The 11829-nt window shown below is 40.3% G+C and overlaps 1 long non-coding RNA gene across 1 annotated transcript; it reads left to right on the top strand.

The window, feature by feature from the left end:
• The first annotated feature begins 292 nt into the window (after positions 1-292).
• Positions 293-2318, top strand: LOC118514513. Its single transcript, XR_004906654.1, has 2 exons — positions 293-1840; positions 1929-2318. It is a non-coding gene; the product is annotated as an uncharacterized LOC118514513 (long non-coding RNA).
• Positions 2319-11829: the final 9511 nt, after the last annotated feature.

The following is an 11829-nucleotide window of genomic DNA, read 5'->3' as shown; positions in this document are numbered from 1 at the left end:
AGCTAACAAACTTCATAGTCAAACACATTGCAGGGTTTTCCCGAACATCACCATTGAGATAACCAAAGTGAGTTGAGAGGAGGTGTCGGAATAGCGATTTCTCGGTCGGACACAAAGTGAGTTGAGAGGAGGTGTCGGAATAGCGATTTCTCGGTCGGGCATTTGGAATTTTTTTTGACGTTTACTTGACTGAAATGTAAACAAGCTGCGGTCAAGCATTCTTTGTTGGTCAAGCAAGCGATCTCTAGCATACATTGATGAAGCTCGATCTGCTGTGCTCTTGATGAATTTTTGCTTGCAGATCGACCAAAAAGTGGAACGATCCTATATCTCGGATCAACCAAGAGTTCGGGGATGCAAACCGGCTCCGCCTGTGACGCCGATACAGTCAATGCTGCCGTGTCCGTATAGGCGCTGAATCGTTACCACCTCAAACAGTAATAAATATAATAAAAATCACCTCAGATAGTACTGAAACACTACATTATCCTGATTTCTTCATTTGATCTTAGCTTTCCGAATGATATTGAACAGCAAAATAGAAAAAAAACAAATCATAAAATAATGTTATTGCATCGAGAATAATAGCTGATTCGATGCGGTCATGTAAACGTTAAACTGGTGCTGTTCTTCTACTTCTTTCCATGTGTCAAAACGGGCTTTTTACGACACCTCCTCTCAACTCATTTTGGAGATAACAGAAATTGTCTCTCAACATTACATGCATCCAAAAACAAAAGAAGTGCTTGTCTAAAAAGGATCCCGTAATGTGTATGAAATCGAAAAAGCACCAGCCAAGCAAAACATTACCGCTATGATTTCCTTCAACGCATGTGGATTTGTAGTGGATCCACATGTCATATTTCCGGGACAGCGATTAAAACGAGACATTTTACAAGGATTTCCTTCAACATGGGGTGTGGGTCATAGTGAACGTGGACGGATGGATTCTAAAAATTTCCGACTGTGCATTGAAAAAGTGTTTCATTCGTGTTTAGTGAAGAAAGGTGAAACTTTTCCTGTTATTATATTTGTAGATGGCCATATATCTCATAAGTCAATAGAAATTGCCGATGTTTCCCAATCACTTGGAATTATTTTAATAACTTTATATCCCAACACAACCCACATTACCCAACCGGCAGACGTTGCAGTTTTCAAACCACTGAAAGATGCATGGAGAGGTACATTAGAGTAATGGCATTTTGAAAATGTAAATCAAAATTTCACCTTAATTTATTTTGGCGAAATACTACAAAAAGCATTACAATAGGGCGTAAAAACAAATAGCATAAAAAGTGGATTCCGTGCTTGTGGGTTATATCCGTTTACCCCAGAAAACGTAGACTATAACAAATGCTTAAACAAATTGCCTTCCCACTCTAGTCAAAACCGTCATGAACCATCTGTTCAAAATGCTTCCCTTAATGCAGAAGATAACAATACCTATGCGCGATACCCCATTACCTGTAGAACGGCAACAAGGTCCTAAATTAGTTAAAATATGTGCATCAATTCCGTTGGACAAATTATGTCACGCATTAGACATGATTGGGGAAGAAACATTAAATAGGATTACCATAAAAGACATAACAAAGCTGTCCCGCCTGGAAAGATGCATTAAATATTTTTACACGGAGTGCATCAAGCCATATGTATCAATAGAGTCCGAAATCGAAGATAATAATTCAAACATATTAAATCCAGAAAATGTACCTTATTTTGAAATAGAATCATCTGAATCACACAACCATTCACCAGATCATTTCATTGCCTGTTCAATCGAAGAAAACTTTCCACGTGAACCAGTATCCAGCAATCAAAACTTCCAATGCTTCGTGTAAGTGAAGACCTTAATATCGAACACGTGGAGACAGATTGTCCCACCGAAGTATGCACCCAACAAAACAGTCAACATTTAATTACAGAAAACATCATCATCGATCCAAGTGAGCAGTACAATCAGTTATTCATCGAACCAGTCGCATCAAACCTTTCAAATGAAGATTGCAGCATCGAGCGCCTGGAAGAAGAATATGTTGAAGAACCTGATCTGGAAGAAAATGACGATACTACCCAGTTGTGACTGCCAGAGAACGATTGCAAGAAATGAATCTCAAAGAGGAGGAAAAACTTCGGCAGCAGGAAGAACGGAAACGCAAGGCTGTCGAACGTCAAGAAGCCAAAGAACTTCGTGAAACGGAGCAAAAAGCTAAAAAAGAGGCCCGATTGAAGAAAGTGATAATAAAAAACTGTGCAATAAGAGTATAAAATAACTATAGTTAAGTGCAATAAATGTTATTAGATTCCTTATAAAATTTTTGGTTTTTATAAATTGGTAATTGAAATGCTTTGTAATTTAATAAATTGGTACAGATTGGAGAGTGCCATCAATTCTACATGCGTTTTGAGCGCTCAAAAACATATTTTGTCGATTTGTTTGTTAAAATAGTGCAATTATTCCTTTTGATATTCAATATTAACTTTTAAATTATTTTTTATCTTGATCAAGTTTGATTTGTCACGTTTCGTCAGCCAATGTAGGTTGCCTAAAACGTTACCAATTTTTCATATCCGTTAAGCTGTGGGTTTTGATGAATGACATACACTGACAGCACTCTGTCAAAATCTGCCAGCATTGACGACGAAATCAAAGAACATAAAATTAATTATTTAACTACTTAATTTAAGAATTCCCTCCTAATGACCCTTAACCTCCCGCAGCATCTTCACATGATCGCTACTTGGACCCTTCCTTTCCTGAAGGGGATGATCAAACAGTGGCTGGCTCAATGGCCATGCTTAAGAATGAAGGTCCGTTTGGATGATTAATGGCTCCTACGTCTACTATCATACAGTGGAACTGTAGGAGTTTGCTTGGCAAGCTCAACTCCTTTAAAGCATTAGTGGGCGAACATAACTGTGATGTGTTTGCCCTCAGTGAAACTTGGCTATCGGATGACATTAAATTAACCTTCCCGGGATATAATATAATCCGTGAAGATCACGTTACTAGGGGTGGGGGGTACTGGTTGGTGTCCAAAAGAGTCACAATTTCACCAGAATACCTACCCCTAGACAAGAAATAATAGAAACTGTCGCAATAAAGACGAAATTGAGCATTCTTCACGTGACAATTGCATCCGTTTATATCCCCCCGATAGCCAACAATGAAAAAGAAAAAAATGAAAAGTTCAAAAGGGATATTGGAAATTTAGCAGCGGTCTTGCCTGGGCCACTTTTGATCCTGGGAGACTTTAACTCCCATGGAATCGACTGGGGGTGCGATAAGGATGACATTCACACTCCCATCATCCGAGATTTCTGCGACAGTTTTGGTTTTTCCATTCTCAACTCAGGCGAGGCAACTAGGATGCAGACAGCTCAAAGTAAGGCGAGTGCACTGGACTTGTCTCTATGTCCATCAGCAATGGTGCTGGATTTTAGTTGGAAGGTGATCCAGGACCCTATCGGCAGTGACCACTTGCCGATAGAAATTTCCTACATCAAGGGAGGATGTCCAGTAGAAGGAATCCCCGTTAAATGTGACTTAACGAGGAACATCGACTGGACGAGATACGGCGAGTTAATAGCCGCTTCGCTTTCACTTGACTTGGAAGATTTGTCTCCTGTCAAAGAGTACGAAAAACTTGTTTCAGTAATAAACAAGTCACTCTTGCTACGACAGTCAACCTGAACAGACGTGTTCTGCTTGTACTCCCGGTTCAGTGCTTCATCAGTGTTCCTAGTGTTACCTGTTGTAGTGAGATTTATCTGTGCTTGTACAGTGTGTAGTGCGACTTGTTGCTGTTACCCTGTGCTGCTGTGCAGTGGTTTCTACCCGGTGTACCTGTGCGGTTTTCCTGTGTTGCTGTGAAGTGTCCTACCAGGTGTTTTTATTTTACCCAGTGTACCTGTGCTAAAAACTAATCCAGAAGTTCTATACCTCTCCGTGGTGCGTGCGTGACTTTTGTGCCGTGGTGCTAGTTTTAAGAGCTTTAGAGAAAGATAGGCCCTGGTAATTGCATAATTTTTGTGTGCTGGTATTAAAAAAGAGACAATTTAAGTGAGAAAAAAGACTCGTTTAGTGTAGGTGGTGTGTCGTGGTGATATTCTTAAAGTGTAGTGTGTTAACATTTACTTTTACGACTGACAGGACTTATAATTTTTGTTTTCCTGGGCCCGGCATTACAATGCCAGGCCCACCTTCCTGCAAGAGGGATTTTCCCCCTCTCGGTGGGCCCTCCCGAAATGAGAGGACCCTACCAGACCAGACCAGACCCTAACGACCACGGAGACATGAAGTTCCTTGTCCTACAAACAACCGACGGCTCTCTCCTCCCAAAAAACCCTTTCATCATTGGTAAATCCTTATCCTCCCTTGCTGGTGAACTTTCCGAACCCGGCAAAGTTATTGACAACGGCAAAAAACTCCTGATTAAGACCCGTAGTTCCAAACAATTTAAATCGCTACAAACCCTCTCCAAACTCATTGACGGGACAAGTGTGACAGTGACTCCTCATACGACCTTGAACAGTGTTCAGTGTGTAATCTTTTCCCCAGACTTGAAAGACGTTAGTGACGAGACAATTCTAGAAGAACTGAAAGACCAACGCGTAATTTCTGTGCGTAGATTCAAACGTAAAGTGAACACTGAATTAGTGCCGACCAACATCTTCCTGCTCCGTATAAACGCCACCTCGATCCCATCAATCATCTGCCTCGGTGCCCTGCAAGTTTCTACCCGACCTTACTACCCAAAACCCATGATGTGCTACAACTGTGCTCATTATGGACACACCAAGATGAGCTGCAAGGTCAAGCCTCCGCCAACTGCGGTACCCCTGCCCACGGAGATTGCCCCGTCGACCCCGTGTGCATCAACTGCAAAGGACCACATAACGCCTTCTCCCGTTCCTGTCCCCGCTACCTACAAGAAGAAGCAGTCATCAAGTACAAAGTAGATAACAACTGTTCTTACGGAGAAGCCCGTAGATCTGTTAGTTTGCCAGTAACTCTTTCCCTTGTCCAACAAGGGAACGCACAACAAACGCACAACAAACGTCTTACGTACGCACAACAAACGACGCAAGACGAAAAAGACATACTTATTGCTAATCTACAAGCACAAAAACAACAACAAGAAGAACTTATCAAAACACTAAGAGAATCAATCGAAAGTTTGAGAAAACAAATAAAAGAACAAGGTAAAATGATTAAAAAAATACTGAACCAAAATAATGACAAACAAGAACAAAACGACAGCTCACTAGAATCGGAAACCGACACAACTCTGACCGACTCAGAAGACGCGGCCTCCACCACCTCCACCACTTCTTCCATCACCCGCAAGCGAGTCCGCGGGAATAAGGGCTCTCCCTCCTCGGAAGAGGAAAACCCAACCTCCCCCACCCCCACCCCCAACATCCTCAATTCTTCCTCTCCCCATATCCCCAACCCCATCACCACAATCCCTCCTTCCCACGTTTCCACCCGTAGTACGAAAAAGAAAAAACCTAGTTAAAAAGATCTTTTTTTCCTTCATCGCTATTTCCCTCTAATTACACATCTGAATCCCCTGCCCTTCCTATTTCGGGCGATCCCCAAAATTCACAAAATTTCTCTAGCCAACAACCCCTTTTTGCATTATCCTGGAATATAAGAAGCATGAAAAATAACCTAGATGAATTAAAACTCCTCATAACCAAGCATAACCCCAGCATCATCACTCTACATGTTACCAACGCGACGAATTGAGCTAAATTTAACGGCATTCAAGGATTAGATGGAAAATTTATAAATATCTTTCGTTTAGGATAAAATTCTCACCGAAAAACAACCTTGAATCACAGAAAGACCCCATACCGTAAGAAAGACGAAATTATGGTAACATGTCAGGGTATGTCATAAAATATCTAAAAAAGGGACAATATCCAGGCATATGGAAATCATAAATACAAGCCGTGTAATAAAAACGAAAGTGAAGAACATGGGCTGAAAGAGGTTAACACTAGAACAACGCATACATTGTCATTGCGCGATTAAGAAAAAACGACCAACGTAAAGATCAAGGCACGGTCGTAGGGCAGTGAAGGAAAGACCAATTTGACGAATAGAATAAACGACGCGCAGGCAATAGGCAATAGGAAAATAGGCATACGCATTTGAACCACAGATGCACGATGCATTACCCGAGGTCATAAAACGATAGGGTAACAATTGCCAGATATTCTAACATTACAGACCTCCTACACTAGCCGACGCCTGGCAAGGGTCAAACGCATCAGCATACCGAGTTAGGATAAAGGAGATCGATGTAATGCTGTTTCATGTTCTTTTTCCCACAGAATTTTAGTATATAAGACAGGATTTTTTGAGAATAAAATTGACTTGTAATCCAAACCTCAACGAAGAAGCTTGTGTTTCATTGTTTGGGTATCCATACAGAATCGGGAAAGTTTCACCTTTGCCTTCCCTCCGGAAATTGGTTACGCATTTTGGTGCCTCCCCACTCCGTCGGAAGAATTAGGCGAAATCAAGCCAGGCAAGAACCACGGTTAGAAACTTCTCCTGGTTATTCAGGAAAAAAGGTTAATCGTCTGATCGAGCTACGGCATTCCCGTTGTCTACGCCGAGTTAGTGAAGTGCGAGTCCGCCGCTAAAAACTTCTCTTGGTTATCCAGGAAAAAAGGTTAGCCGCCTGATTCAAGCAACTCTGACAAGGCCAGGAATCTGCGCGGAGATCTCCGAATCGACCATTCCTTCGCGTGGTCGGTTCAACAACGGTTTGTTATCGAACTAATAAATGGTGGCTCCAGAGAGGAGTTGTTAATATCCGCGCGCGTTAACAACTCATTCGAGCGAACTTCGTGGAGTGCTGTCGCCAAAAGAACAGCCTCTAACTGAACCCGCACCAAGCAGTGCTTCAAAAAGGTTCAGATTCAAATTCTGCGCTCGTGAAAAATAAAGTGAATTGCAGCAAGTGAAACGGTTTACAATTAATACACGTAAGAACTACAGTGATATAAGTGAACCGATCGAGTGCCGTTGCGATCATAACAATGTGCACAAGTGCAGAACAAAATCGGAGAGCATCAGTGAGAGCCATTGCGTGATATAAGCTTTATATAAGCAATAAACACGGCTCCGAACTAACCCATACCAAAGGGTAATAAAGTTCTTCCAAAAAGGTAGAACTAAACGAAACAAACTCGAAAGTAACTTTAAATGTTTGAGAAAGAAAAGCTCTTTAGTGAAGACGTCTATGCTTATGAAAGAAATCGTATTATAGCATAAATGGTTAACAATCAGTTCGTGGACAACCGCAGAACAATAAGTTAACCGAGTGCATGACGTTGCGATCGCATTAAAGTGCTCGAGTTTAAACAAATTGAGGACATAAAATTACCAGTGCATGAAAGAAGCTTATCAGGTATAAGCACGTGGGAAAGAGTTCTCGTAAGGCGTATCTTAACGGAGTAAGTCAGTGACCATCAGCGCAGATGGTATTTTAGTACGACTCCGGAGTGAAGTATCAGCGAGATCGAGACCACATTAAACTACCGGGCACTTCAAGGAAAGGTAAAACCGAAAACGGTAAGTCAAACGTTCTTATTTTATAGCTCAGAGTAGGAATTTTAAAGATCCGCCGACATGCCTTATAAATTTACCACGAATACATCCGGCAGTTGCCGATTGTGCGTGGCGGAAGACACTTCCGAAGAAAGCATGATTTCATGCTATGAATGTGATAGGTGGTTTCATTTAACATGTGCCAAACTAACACGTAAACCAAAGCCGGAAGAATGCTGGCTTTGCGTAAAATGTCAAAAAATAGCATATGAACTTAATAGATTGCCCAAAGAATCTGCTAGTAAGGATACAGAGGCTATGTTCTCACGACTATTGCTTAGGCTACAAGAACAATCAAAGGAGCAATTACAAGAATTTTTAAAGGCAGTAACAACTGTTGCGAGCGACAAACAAGGTTCGCCGCACATAGAAACGCTATTGAAAAGACAATCGCTTATGCAGTTGCCGAGATTTGGAGGGGATCCTGTAGAATGGCCAAATTTTAAGCAAACATTTGATGATACTAATGAGGAGGGAAGATTCTCTAATTAAGAGAAATTAAACCGCCTTAAACAAGCCTTATATGGATCAGCCCTCAAAAGCGTTCAACAACTGATGTTGGATTTTTCAAACGTGCCAGAAATAATGACACGTTTAAAGAACTCCTTCGGGAGAACAGATTTAGTGTATCTTGAACTACGTAAATTTTTTTATAAAATCCGAGGAGATTTCAAAAGCATTGTCGCGGAAATGGTGAACGCTTTAGAAAACCTCATTCAAATAGTTAATCTAATGAGGGAACCCGATTATTTGAAAGACCACACTTTGGTGTTGGAATTGACTGCTAGGCTACCACACCAAATTCAGGAAAAAAGAGCCCGGTACATGGCTGAAGCGGAATCACCGTTAAGGGTTCAAACTTTAGAAAACCTATGCGATTGGCTGAGACCTTTCGCTAAAACGGCAAACATGTTAAAAACGATATCCGCACATACCCAACGTGGAGGCGTTCACGAACAAAAAATCCCATACAAAGGTTTTCAAGAACCAATCAAAAAGGGTAAGGATTTCGAACAGAATTCGAAAGAAGCAAGCAAATGCTTAATATGCAATAAGCTACATGAAACGATCAAATGTTATGCATTGGTCAATGAGGTGCCATCTGAGCGAATAAAAATTGCTCAAAATAAAGGTTTATGTTTAGGTTGCTTGAAATCTAACAATCATACAATACATGATTGTAGATCCGCGCAAATATGCGGGATAAATGGATGCACCGATAGGCATCATAAAATGCTTCATGTACCTCAAAATTTTGAAATCGCTGGAGTAAACAATCATCAATAACTAGAAGCAGCGTCATCAACGCATTTCCAAGTGTTGCCAGTTGAATTGATAAACGGCAATCACAAAATGAAAACCTATGCGCTTTTAGACCCAGGTTCATCCTCGACCCTATTAGAAGAAAAGGTTGCGCGACAACTTAACCTAAATGGGGAAGTAAAACCGCTCCAATTACTATGGACACAAGGCAAACAAACTGAACACGTTAAAAGCCAAAACGTGGAATTAAGAATCAAGGGTCCAACTAAAAAGGGTTTTCAACTGAAGAATGTGAGAACGGTTAAAGATTTGAAATTACCTGTTCAATCTTTAGATTATGATGATCTGAGCAAAAAATATCCTCACCTTGCTAATCTTCCAGTTTCAGGATTCCAAAACATTCGACCCACTATAATGATTCGACCCACTATAATGATCGGATGAATATGGTAAACCCACAGAACCAATAGCAATGAGGACAAGATTAGGTTGGCTAATTTTCGGAAAAACAACCGAAAGCCAAGAAGAGGAATATTCCATGATAATACAAGAGAAAGAAAGTTTTCGTGAACCAATTTCCAACAAATTTTCCAGGTAAAACCAGGTGTTCAAATTTCTCTTTCTACGCATATTGCAAAGTCAAGCTTAAAACAACCAGCAAAACGACGGATAATAAAATCTGAAAAAATAATTTGCAGAGATATCAATGACCATCAGTCAAAAAGAGACAAATCCGGAGAGATTCGTCAAAAGGTCTACAAATTAACAAATGAAAATTCAGTTCTTAAAGCATCAATTACAAAAAAGAAAAGAAATAGGATTTCTACCTGTATCGCAAACTCCAATCATTTTATGGAAACACAAATGACAAAAGATCGAAAAGGATCTACACCTGTAAACACTTTACACGGGAAATACCGCCGTTCAGTCAATGAACTGGCGGATTTGAATGTTTACGGCAAACAAAAGTTTGAACCACCGTTAAACAAGAAACACAGGCTACCCAATAAAGTAGTTTTCTAGTAGGCTACCCAAGAATGTAGTTTCTTAGGAATTCATGAAGAAAATATGATTGAAGAGGTAATTGATAAGGAATTACCAACAATAAAGATGAAAAGTAAGAAAATAATTCCTGATACATGGAACTACGAGGTTTTGACATCCAACTCAAGGAGAGCTACGGCAATCACACAAACGATTAAGCCTATAGGAAAAGGGTTTATTGGTTTTATCAAAGATATCAGGGTATTGTTCCACAACTTATCGACCTTTATATTAATCATGTTATTCATCTTTTCAGCTGAAGTTCTGGGTAATACAACAAGGGGATTGATTACATATTTGATTGCAACCAACGAACTATTCGCAAAAGAAAATAGCCTCTTGCATGCCACAAATGATATAAGAAGACAAGAAAATCTATCAAATCAAATCTTGATACGCAATACGGCCAGGCCGTTCCTTATGAATAAAAAAAAAAAATCGACACAAATGAAGCGTTCAAGTATTTTAACTTTCAAAAATTCAAAGTAGAAAACGATCGTCTAATGGACATTGCGAGAAAAAATACACGTTAGTTTTCTAAAAGATTAGAAGTGAAGAGATTAGCTCAAACGTAAGAAAAATCAACTATGACTCTCTATATCAAAAGTCTTGTAATTGCAACGCACCCGCGCAAGAGCAACGCATTTCATCAGTAACATCTGAGTTCAACCAGAATCAGAGAATACTTCAGAGCGTCATTCTTCATCCGGCAGAAACAGTTGGTCTGCTATCAACAATTAGATGACAACGGTCAACGTCGAAGGGAACTACGAAGCGGTAATATGCGGTTGGCTAGTGCTTAGATACGAAATTGGCTATCTCAACAAAAAAGTGGAACTTCAAAGGGTGTGCAAATTCACAACTATTATCTACGAAGAAAGCTAGCTATGTTCAACTATCAAACGTTCAAGGTCGAACAAATGCTGTATGTCCTGCTAACGCCATCGAGAGACTACTGTTTGGTCATATGGGCCGAGTCTGATGGAAAGCAAGGTCAAGATGCTGAGATCTCCAGGAGATGAAAACCTGCTATACAAAGTGATGAGAGAATCACTTCTTCTGTGCAACTAAATCAGAGCTGAACTACACCCAAGTCTACAATAGTTTCCGCATAACGCCTTACTGCGGTCTAAACTATAATCTTGGTCGACCAGCTGATTACAATGCATCTTAAACTATCGATATCTAAATCTTAAAATCCAGCATCAAAATGACGACTATTCTTCACATCGTAGCCACTTGAGAAATCGCCCAACTGAGTCATCGTGTTTAAGACGACGACGTGTGAAATCAACGAGAAACTACAACATCTCTTATCCTGTAGAGATTTTTGAAAATCGTGTCAATCAAAATCGTATCTGAGCTTCAACGCCCAACGCGCAGCCCTACGAGTAGTTCAATGTGCAAACAACAGTGAATTATGCCTCACAACTATCATCTTCTTCGTCCTCGTCATCGCCGCGACAACCTACGAGCACCAACGCATCCTCACCGGCTAGACATTTGTAAATGGTTTCTTCAACCGACTGCAAGCATCGATGAACTGTCAACGGCAGAATGCGTGCAATTACAATCAGGTGTTGTATAATGAGAGTGCGAAACAATTCAATTGATTAAAATATTAGGAAAATTAACTCAACAGGAGAAGTTGAATTTTATCCTGGCAGTTATACGTCACGTTTATTAGGTAAAACATGTAGTTTTACGCGGGCCGGAATGTTACCAACGCGACGAATTGAGCTAAATTTAACGGCATGCAAGGATTAGATGGAAAATTTATAAATATCTTTCGTTTAGCATAAAATTCTCACCGAAAAACAACCTTGAATCACAGAAAGACCCCATACCGTAAGAAAGACGAAATTATGGTAACATGTCAGGGTATGTCA

The sequence above is a fragment of the Anopheles stephensi genome, chromosome X (genome assembly GCF_013141755.1).
Source record: "Anopheles stephensi strain Indian chromosome X, UCI_ANSTEP_V1.0, whole genome shotgun sequence".
In the NCBI taxonomy this organism is placed as follows: domain Eukaryota; kingdom Metazoa; phylum Arthropoda; class Insecta; order Diptera; family Culicidae; genus Anopheles; species Anopheles stephensi.
The sequence above is the reverse complement of the archived record's forward strand: the minus strand, read 5'-3'. Positions and strand labels throughout refer to the sequence as shown.